At 46.9% G+C, this 10,000-nt stretch overlaps 1 protein-coding gene across 1 annotated transcript in view; it reads left to right on the forward strand.

Annotated features, from left to right (window-relative positions):
• Positions 1-10,000, forward strand: part of cnksr2a (connector enhancer of kinase suppressor of Ras 2a) — a 136,616-nt gene that overhangs the window by 65,655 nt on the left and 60,961 nt on the right.

The following is a 10,000-nucleotide window of genomic DNA, read 5'->3' on the forward strand; positions in this document are numbered from 1 at the left end:
TATATATCATATTGGACAGAAATCACGAAAACCCAACATAAACTTGAATGTTATCTTGCAATTAATCACAAATATGAATTGGCCCCATATCTAAAAACTCTCAAAGACACAAAATTGTCCAAAACATTGCCTATGTACAGACTCAGCGAGCACAACCTGAACATTGAAACAGGTAGAAGGAAACAGACCTGGTTACCAAGAGAAGCCAGCCTGTGCCACCACTGACAGGAATGTAAAATAGAAACTGAGCTACATTTTCTAACAGAATGTCAATTTTTACACAGACCTCAGAGAATCCTTCCATACAAAAGCAAGTAACATACGCCCTGAAATTTTAAATGAAAATAATGAGGGTAAGCTAAAATATATCCTGGGCGAAATTCCAGAAATCGCACTGGCAGCTGGAAAATATGTACTAGCCTGTCATAAAAGCAGCTGGAACATATGTACTAGCCTGTCATAAAAGACGAAATGCAACCGTAAGCCAGTGATTCCACCCACTGTTGTTTATCTCTATTTCTTCCTACCAATTTTACTATTCTATTATCCTACTTTTTCTTCCCTGTGTCTGGTAATACTGTTGGAGGTCCTTAGGCCGACCCAAGTCAACTTGTGATGTCATCGTCATTGATTCGGCCGCCATATTGGGTTTAATCAAAAACACGTACAAGTTTTCGCAGGTCACAAATTTCAGCGGATCCTCACCAAAATTGGCAGAGACCATCTTCAGACCATGCTTTATCAGTGCATTGCTTTTTGGAACAATTGACAGTAGCATACGGCTGTAACAGCCAATCAAAACTTGCGGCAAAGCCGCCAAACAGGAAGTGAGCTCATATCTCAGCAACCCTTGCATGTATCAAAGCCAATCTTGGTGCATGGACTCAGGACCCAATCAGGGGGACGCTCAAGGAATCTGGTGACCTTTGACCTCTAGGGGGCGCTGTAATTAAGAAACATGCCTTTTGGCCTGTAGCTGCTCTTGTGCTTAGAATTAAAATGTACTAGTGGTGTCTGGTAATACTGTTGGAGGTCCTTAGGCCGACCCAGGCCAACTTGTGATGTCATCGTAATTGATTCGGCCGCCATGTGAGATTTAATCAAAAACATCAGTTATCACAGGTCGCAAATTTCATCTGATCTTCACCAACATTGGCACAGACCATCTTCAGACCATAACCTATCAATATATCTGGAACAATTGACAAAAGCATTCGCCCATAACAGCCAATCGAAATTGGTGGCGAAGTCGCCAAACAGGAAGTGAGCTCATATCTCAGCAACCCTGCCATGTATCATAACCAAACTTACTACATATATTCATGACCCCATTAGGAGGACGCTCAAAACATTTGGTGACCTTTGACCTGTAGGGGGTGCTGCAATTAGCAATATTGCATTTTGATGTGTAGTTGCTGATGTGTTTTATCAATCTTTTATTTTTTGATGTGAAACTGATGACAACATGTTCCATCCAGTTAATTCTAATGCGTGCATGCAAGAGCAGGGCAGGGCAGGACGGGCTGGGGTGATTAGGTGGGGGGGGCTGGCTGGCGGAGGCGGTGGCAATACTCAGCCCTGTTTCAGCCCTGTTGATCCCGGGTGTCTGCTGAGTTCTATCTTCTCACCGTGGCTACTCCGGCCTATTCTGCTTGGCCCCCTCATTGCTGCTTGCAGCTATATTTATTAGTATAATTATTATTATTGTCTTCTGTTTTGATTATTCTATGTTTTTGTTTGTTTGTTTTGTTTTTGCTTTGGTAACCTGAACAGTCATGCCAATAAAGCACAATGAATTGAATTCAATTGAAATGAGAGAAGGGGGATGGAGAGAGAGAAGGAGAGAGAGAGAGGAGGATATAGAAAGAGTGTATAGAGAGAGAGAGGTATAAAGGGAGAGATAGAAAAGGTATAGAGGGAGAGATAGAGAGAGATAGAGGGAGAGATAGAGAGGTATAGAGGGAGAGAGAGATAGAGAGGTATCGAGGGAGAGATAGAGAGGTATAGAGAGAGAGATAGAGAGGTATAGAGGGAGAGATAGAGGTATAGAGGGAGAGATAGAAAGGTATAGAGGGAGAGAGATAGAGGTATAGAGGGAGAGAGAGATAGAGAGGTATAGAGGGAGAGATAGAGAGGTATAGAGAGAGAGATAGAGAGGTATAGAGGGAGAGATAGAAAGGTATAGAGGGAGAGAGATAGAGGTATAGAGGGAGAGAGAGATAGAGAGGTATATAGAGAGAGATAGAGAGGTATAGAGAGAGAGATAGAGAGGTATAGAGGGAGAGATAGAGAGGGATAGAGGGAGAGGGAGAGAGACATTACGCCCCAAGAATTAAATTCTAATTACAAAATGATCAAGACAAAATTACAATCTCTTGAAAAGGCAGTCAAGGACAACCAAAATCCACTTGATTTCCCAATCACTCAAATTGAACTTGAATCCAAAATGAAAAAGCTGAAAAATAAAAAATCCTGCGGCCCTGATAATATTAGAGGGGAAATTATTAAAAACAGCACCCCTGAGCTGCAAAGAGCAATGCTCAAACTATTCAACCTCACCTTAAGTTTGAGCTGTTTTCCTGACATCTGGAGCCAAGGATTTATTACACCCATATACAAGAGTGGAGATAAATTGGACACTAATAATTTCAGAGGCATTTGTGTGAACAGTAGTCTGGGGAAGTTGTTTAACACTATTCTCAGTGATCAAATTGTAACCTTCCTTATGGAGCACAACGTCCTGAGCAAAAATCAAATCGGATTTCTCCCAAATTACCGCACTACGGACCACATTTACACCCTACACACCCTAATAACTAAACATGTAAACCAACAAAAAAAGGAAAAATATTTGCTTGTTTTGTTGATTTCAAAAAATCATTTGATTCAATTTGGCATGAGGGATTATATTATAAACTTTTACAAAGTGGTGTAGGGGGTAAAGTATACCAGTTAATAAAGACAATGTATTCTGAAAACAAAAACACTGTGAAAATTGGCGACAGAATTATAGAATCCTTCACTCAAAAAAGAGGAGTAAGGCCTGTAAAGCCTGTAGCCTCAGTCCAACACTGTTCAATATCTACATCAATGAGTTAGCGGTGCAGTTGGACCAGCCTACAGCTCCTGGCCTTGCTCTACATGAGAAAGAAATCAAATTCCTCCTCTATGCAGATGACCTGGTGCTGGTGTCTCCCACTGCACAGGGGGCTAGCAGCAGCACCTGGACCTGCTAGAGAAATACTGTCAGCACTGGGCCCTGACAGTAAATCTAAAAAAGACAAATATCATGATTTTCCAAAAGAAGCCCAGATGTCAGGAACACAGATACCATTTCAATCTAGGCAGCACCTGCCCTAGAGCACACGATGCAGTACACTTACCTTGGCTTCATTATGACTGCATCGGGGAGTTTCAGCATGGCAGTGAATGCTCTAAAAGAAAAAGCTTGCAGAGCCCTATATGCAATAAAAAGACATTTCTGGAACATAAACATACAATACAATAAAATTTGGTGCAAAATATTTGACTGTGTAATCCAGCCCATTGCGCTGTACGGAAGTGAGGAATGGGGTCCACTTAGTGAGCTTAGCTACACTAGATGGGGCAAACATCCTATAGAAAGCCTACAGGCAGAGTTCTGCAGATTGATATTAAAAATCCAAAAAAAACCACCAAACAATGCATGCAGGGCAGAACTAGGCAGATTCCCATTGGCCATCAACATGCAAAAAAGAGCCCTCAAATTCTGGATGCATCTCCAAACAAGTCCCCACTGGACACACTGCATTTTTAATGCAGTAAAAACTCAAGATCTGAACCATGAAAAGAGTCCTCTGAGTCAGCTTGTACTGAGACTAACTAATCTCCCCCTAACAAACATTAATAACTTCTCTCAGACAAGTGCTGCTTTCAAACTGAACACCAATAAGATCATTCAAGAATCTAAAGAAAAATATTTGGAACATTGGCAAAAGGAGAAAAAACCAAAGTACATTAGAATGTTACCGGCCAATAAAATCTGGAATACCAATTTGAAGAATATCTCTTCACTGTTAGAGATATAAAGCAGAGACAGATCCTGACCAAATACAGACTCAGTGACCACAGTCTAGCCATAGAAAAGGGGCAGACTGAGAAAATCCTGGTTGCCAAGAGAGCAAAGAATATGTGGTCACTGCGTAACAGGTGAGGTTGAGACTGAGGTGCACTTTCTTCTTCACTGTGAGAAATATACAACTATACGTAAATCATACTTTGACAGGCTTACAAGCCTAATCCCAGGGTTCAGAAATCTAGAAAAAACAAGAAATAATGGCAGTCATACTCGGACAGCAGGGACAAATCTTGCTGCCAAATACGTCACAGAATGCCATAGGGCAAGGGACAGTGGTTAAATAATTAAATAATTATTACTTTTATATGGCCCCTATCTATATAATTACACAGACAAACACCATACATACACGCAGCCACGCATGCACACACGCACACGCACACGCACACGCACACACACGACACACACACACACCAGTTTGTTAATCTTGGATGCGTATCTATTTGCACATGTACTGTATTCCAAGCATTCTTTATGTAAATGTATGTCTAAATGTTCTGCTTTGGCAATGCAAAAATATTTGTCATGCTAATAAAGCTCACTTGAATTGAAAAAATTGAAATTGAATTGAATTGAGAGGTATAGAGAGAGTGATATAGAGGTATAGAGAGAGAGGAGATAGAGAGATAGAGAGGGAGAGAGATAGAGAGGTCGAGAGAGAGAGGTAGAGAGGGAGAGATAGAGAGGTATAGAGGAGAGGGAGAGAGAGATAGAGAGGTATAGAGGAAGAGAGAGAGGGAGAGGGAGAGGGAGAGAGATAGAGATAGAGGGAGAGAGATAGAGAAGGTATAGAGGGGGAGAGAGAGAGAGATAGAGGGAGAGTGATAGAGAGGTATAGAGGGGGAGAGAGAGAGAGGGAGATAGAGAGGTATAGAGGGAGAGAGATAGAGGGATAGAGAGGTATAGAGGGAGAGAGATAGAGGGATAGAGAGGTATAGAGGGATTAGAGAGAGAGGGGATAGAGAGGTAGAGAGAGATAGAGGGATAGAGAGGTAGAGAGAGATAGAGGGATAGAGAGGTAGAGAGGAGAGAGCTTTCTGCTTTCTCTCTGGTTGTCCGCTCCTCCCCTGCTGCCACCACCAGCGCCACTGCTGCCACAGACTGCTGGGCCAGGCACAGCTGTCATTTTCCCAGAATCCACAGCTATAAATACCTCCGCAGAGCGCCTGTGAGCACCCGCTTTTATTACACCCCCCCCCCCCCCCCCCCCCCCCTTCTCTGAAGCGCCTCTCCTCCACAGGCCGTGGGAGTAGAAACACACACACACACATACACACAGACATAAACAACACATCATGCACTCTGAAACGGTGGACTGTGTGGTAGGCTAAGAAAAACAGAACCATCAATAAAAGTGTCAGAAATATGATGTAGCAAGAATGAGAGAGCGGAGACGCAGCAAAAGAGGAGGGTGAGAGGAAGAGGAAGAAGAGGAAGAGGAGGGTGGAGGAAGAGGAGGAAGAGGAAGAGGAGGGTGGAGGAAGAGGAGGAAAGAGGAAGAGGAGGGAGAGGGTTAGTAAGAAGAGGAAGAGGAGGGTGGAGGAAGAGGAGGGTGGAGGAAGAGGAAGAAGAGGAGGGTGGAGGAAGAGGAGGAGTAAGAAGAGGAAGAGTAGGGTGGAGGAAGATGGAGGAACGAGGAGGTGGAGGAAGATGGAGGAAGAGGAGGGTGGAGGAAGAGGAGGTGGAGGAGGAAGAGGAGGTGGAGGAAGAGGAGGTGGAGGAAGACCATGTGAACTCCTTGTGTTCAGCTCTAAATCTCACTCAACCAGGCACAGTCAAACGGCACAGTCAATGGCACAGTCAGACATTACAGAAACAAAATATAGAGGAAGGCTTAAAGGCAAAACAACCCGCCACCCATTTTTACAAATCCTTTTCCGCACCCAGTCCCCCAGCTGCGTGTCCAAGACCACACGTTCTTATTAAGCGCCCAGTTCACTCGCCGGATCTCCAGATCTGCAGAATCACAATACGCCCGCCAGATTTTCTGGAGCAATAAATAAGACCGCTTACCCATCGCAGCCACCCAGCCAAGTCTCCGAGGCTCCCTCTGAATATTTCTCCACTAGTGAATGAATGAATATTAAATAATACCTCCCTGTTTCTGTTTCATAGGTGAATACGGCGAAGAGAAGCTGCTTAATAAAGGAAAGCAATGTATTAACCAGTACTCACTGCTAAACCCTTAAAAAGCACAAAGCTTTTGTGCCGCACAAAGCTGCTTGTTTTCAAAGCGCCAGTGTAGGTTTTTAGTGTCGCACTCAATATCACAGATGCAGGAGCAGCTTTATGAGCATGTCCCAGCAGCAGAGCAGAAGCAGGAGCACACACACACACACACACACACACACACACACACACACACAGCTTTATGAGCATGTCCCAGCAGCAAAACAGAAGTTGTTTGAAAAGTGTTTTTATTCCGTGGAGCCGGTGTCATGTGTGGGTGGCGCGGAGAGACGCGCTGGCTCTCTTGGGGCCACATCCTGCATCTGTGATATTGTCCTGCAGGGGTCTCTCTCCCTGACAGGCCTTTAAATCTCACAGCAGATTTTTAGATGAACAGCTTAAGGCGGATAAAGCTCTTCGTGACTCTTGTGTGTATGTGTGTGGTGTGTGTGTGTGTGTGTGTGTGTGTGTGTGTGTGTGTGTGTGTGTGTGTGTGTGTGTGTGGTGTGTGTGTGTGTGTGTGTGTGTGTGTGTGGTGTGTGTGTGTGTGTGTGCGTGCGTGCGTGCGTGCGTGCGTGTGTGCGTGCGTGCGTGTGTGCGTGCGTGTGTGTGGACGCTGTCCTGCTACACAGCCACACATACTATAGGAGAGACAATCCCTCTAAATCAGATTTCCCTGCAAACGGACACAGAACAACAGTATGACTGGACTGGAAATGAGAGAGAGGGAGAAAGGGCAGATTTTCATTATGATGCGGATGTACACACACACACACACACACACACCCAGAGCTAAACCCCTGGCACACACACACACCCAGAGCTAAACCCCTGGCACACACACACACCCAGAGCTAAACCCCTGGCACACACACACACCCAGAGCTAAACCCCTGGCGGTCCCTTAGGCTGCCCAGCTCACAGCGCACGCTTGTCCCATGGTGCTCCACACGTCCACTGGCCATCTGCGCTTCTTCAAGCCTGAAAGGGCCCTGTCTGGCTCCATGGAAACTGTTGACCATTAAAACTGACTGGCCTGATCGTGGCTTCAGGCAGCACAGTAACAAGTCCTGTTGTCATCGGCGATTGTTACCAGGGCAGCCTCCAGGCACTGCCTCATGTACGGGGCTTCGGGCTTCAGGCAGGTTCACAGAGGTGAGTCACGCTGAGGTAGCAGCCGCAGCAGGAGGACGAGAGAGACGAGACACCAGCAGAGTCTTAGGAGCCGTAGGAGAGGAGAGAGGAGGGAGGAGAGAGGAGGGAGGAGAGAGAGGAGAGGAGAGAGAGGAGAGAGGAGGGAGGAGAGAGGAGGGAGGAGAGAGGAGGGAGGAGAGAGAGGAGAGGAGAGGAGAGAGAGGAGAAGAGAGGAGAAGAGAGGAGAGAGGAGGGAGGAGAGAGGAGGGAGGAGGGAGGAGAGAGGAGGGAGGAGAGAGAGGAGAGGAGAGGAGAGAGAGGAGAAGAGAGGAGGGAGGAGAGAGAGGAGAGGAGAGAGAGGAGAAGAGAGGAGAGAGGAGGGAGGAGGGAGGAGAGAGAGGAGAGAGGAGGGAGGAGAGAGAGGAGAGAGGAGGGAGGAGAGAGAGGAGAGAGGAGGGAGGAGAGAGAGGAGAGAGGAGGGAGGAGAGAGGAGGGAGGAGAGAGAGGAGAGGAGAGGAGAGAGAGGAGAAGAGAGGAGAAGAGAGGAGAGAGGAGGGAGGAGAGAGGAGGGAGGAGGGAGGAGAGAGGAGGGAGGAGAGAGAGGAGAGGAGAGGAGAGAGAGGAGGGAGGAGAGAGGAGGGAGGAGAGAGAGAAGAGAAGAGAGGAGAGAGGAGGGAGGAGAGAGGAGGGAGGAGAGAGAGGAGAGGAGAGGAGAGAGAGGAGAAGAGAGGAGGGAGGAGAGAGGAGGGAGGAGAGAGGAGGGAGGAGAGAGAGGAGAGAGAGGAGAAGAGAGGAGGGAGGAGGGAGGAGAGAGAGAGAGGAGAGAGAGGAGAGGAGAGAGAGGAGAAGAGAGGAGGGAGGAGAGAGAGGAGAGAGAGGAGAAGAGAGGAGAGAGGAGGGAGGAGAGGAGAAGAGAGGAGGGAGAGGAGAGTAGAAGAGAGGAGGGAGGAGAGAGAGGAGTGGAGTGGAGAGAAAGGAAAGGGGAGAGGAGGGATCAAAACTTAAAGGAGTAGCGTACCAGATCCTCATGGTGAAATAACTTAAAGGAGTAGTGCACTAGCCTAGAAATCTAGACACACCCTAGCGGCAGTCTATCAGGCCAATCAAATCGTGTATAGAGTCGTTAACGTCGCGGGCTTAACATAATGGTTGATAGCAGAGTTGCAACGTTCTGGCTTGAATTCCCTGCTACTTGAAAACAAAGAGGATGAATGTTGCTGTTGGCCAACAGTGTGACACGAGTTAAGCTTTTTTTAAGTTGGCAAAAGTTTGAACTAGCCAACTAGCTCCGCTGGTAGGAAACGCATGGGACTCATAGCGCTGCCACTGTCCTATTGCGTGCAGAGGGAATTTGAAAGACAACCGATTATCCCGCCCCTCGGACTGAGCACTGCAAACGGTGAGTGCCCAGACCCTACATTTCAATGTGGGTCTGGCTCGTCAGGCTAGTAGCGCACCAAAGGAGTAGTGCTGATGGTGGACTAGTGTTGACCCTGTTGAGTCTACAGAAGAGACCAGGAATAGAATTTAGATGATCAAATGCAGCATCCACACTGGCCCTCCGAACACTAAAAGCCCCTTGAGATGTCAAAGCTGAAGGTCAAAATATGTGGGGGTACAGTATGTGTGCTCCATTTATAATGCATGCTGTGTGTGTGTGTGTGTGTGGGGGGGGGGGTACAGTATGTGTGCTCCATTTCTAATGCATGCTGTGTGTGTGTGTGTGTGTGGGGGGGGGGGGTACAGTGTGTGTGCTCCATTTCTAATGCATGCAGTGTGTGTGTGTGTGTGTGTGTGTGTGTGTGGTGGGGGGGGGGGGGGGGGGGGGGGTACAGTATGTGTGCTCCATTTCTAATGCATGCAGTGTGTGTGTGTGTGTGTGGGGGGGGGGGGGGATGCTCCATATGTGTGCTCCATTTCTAATGCATGCAGTGTGTGTGTGTGTGTGTGTGTGTGTGTGTGTGGGGGGGGGGTACAGTATGTGTGCTCCATTTCTAATGCATGCAGTGTGTGTGTGTGTGTGGGGGGGGGGGGGGGGGGGTACAGTATGTGTGCTCCATTTCTAATGCATGCAGTGTAAACCTTTCTCCTTTTACTCTTAATATGTGAGAGGTTATGTGACTAAAGCAGTGGGGATTCTGTGTGTGTGTGTGTGTGTGTGTGTGTGTGTGTGTGTGTGTGTGTAAGGGAGATTGAGTGAGAGAGAGGGATGTAGGCTTTCTAAAGAGGTAGCGTTCCTGATAACACCTCCACCAAACACAGTCAGTTCAGTTGTGTGTTGGGACGTTTATGTGAACTGATGTCAATGCCAACCATTGCCCTTCTACATGCATATGCCAAGCAGCTAATAAACATATGCCAACAACAGACAGACATATGCCCAGAAGAGCACTACCATATGTTAATCACCACCCAACAGCATGCCCAACCTCACTTAACCATATGCCAGCTCGCATATACAAGTGTTGTAAAGCACAAAGAAAACCGTTAGCACACTGACCTTTGTCCGCGATGCGATTGGACGTTTGGTCCAGCCAGAGCAGAGATCAAAGTCCAGTCTAGCCGTGAAGTTGACTTTAA

The sequence above is a fragment of the Alosa sapidissima genome, chromosome 17, assembly GCF_018492685.1.
Source record: "Alosa sapidissima isolate fAloSap1 chromosome 17, fAloSap1.pri, whole genome shotgun sequence".
Taxonomy (NCBI): domain Eukaryota; kingdom Metazoa; phylum Chordata; class Actinopteri; order Clupeiformes; family Clupeidae; genus Alosa; species Alosa sapidissima.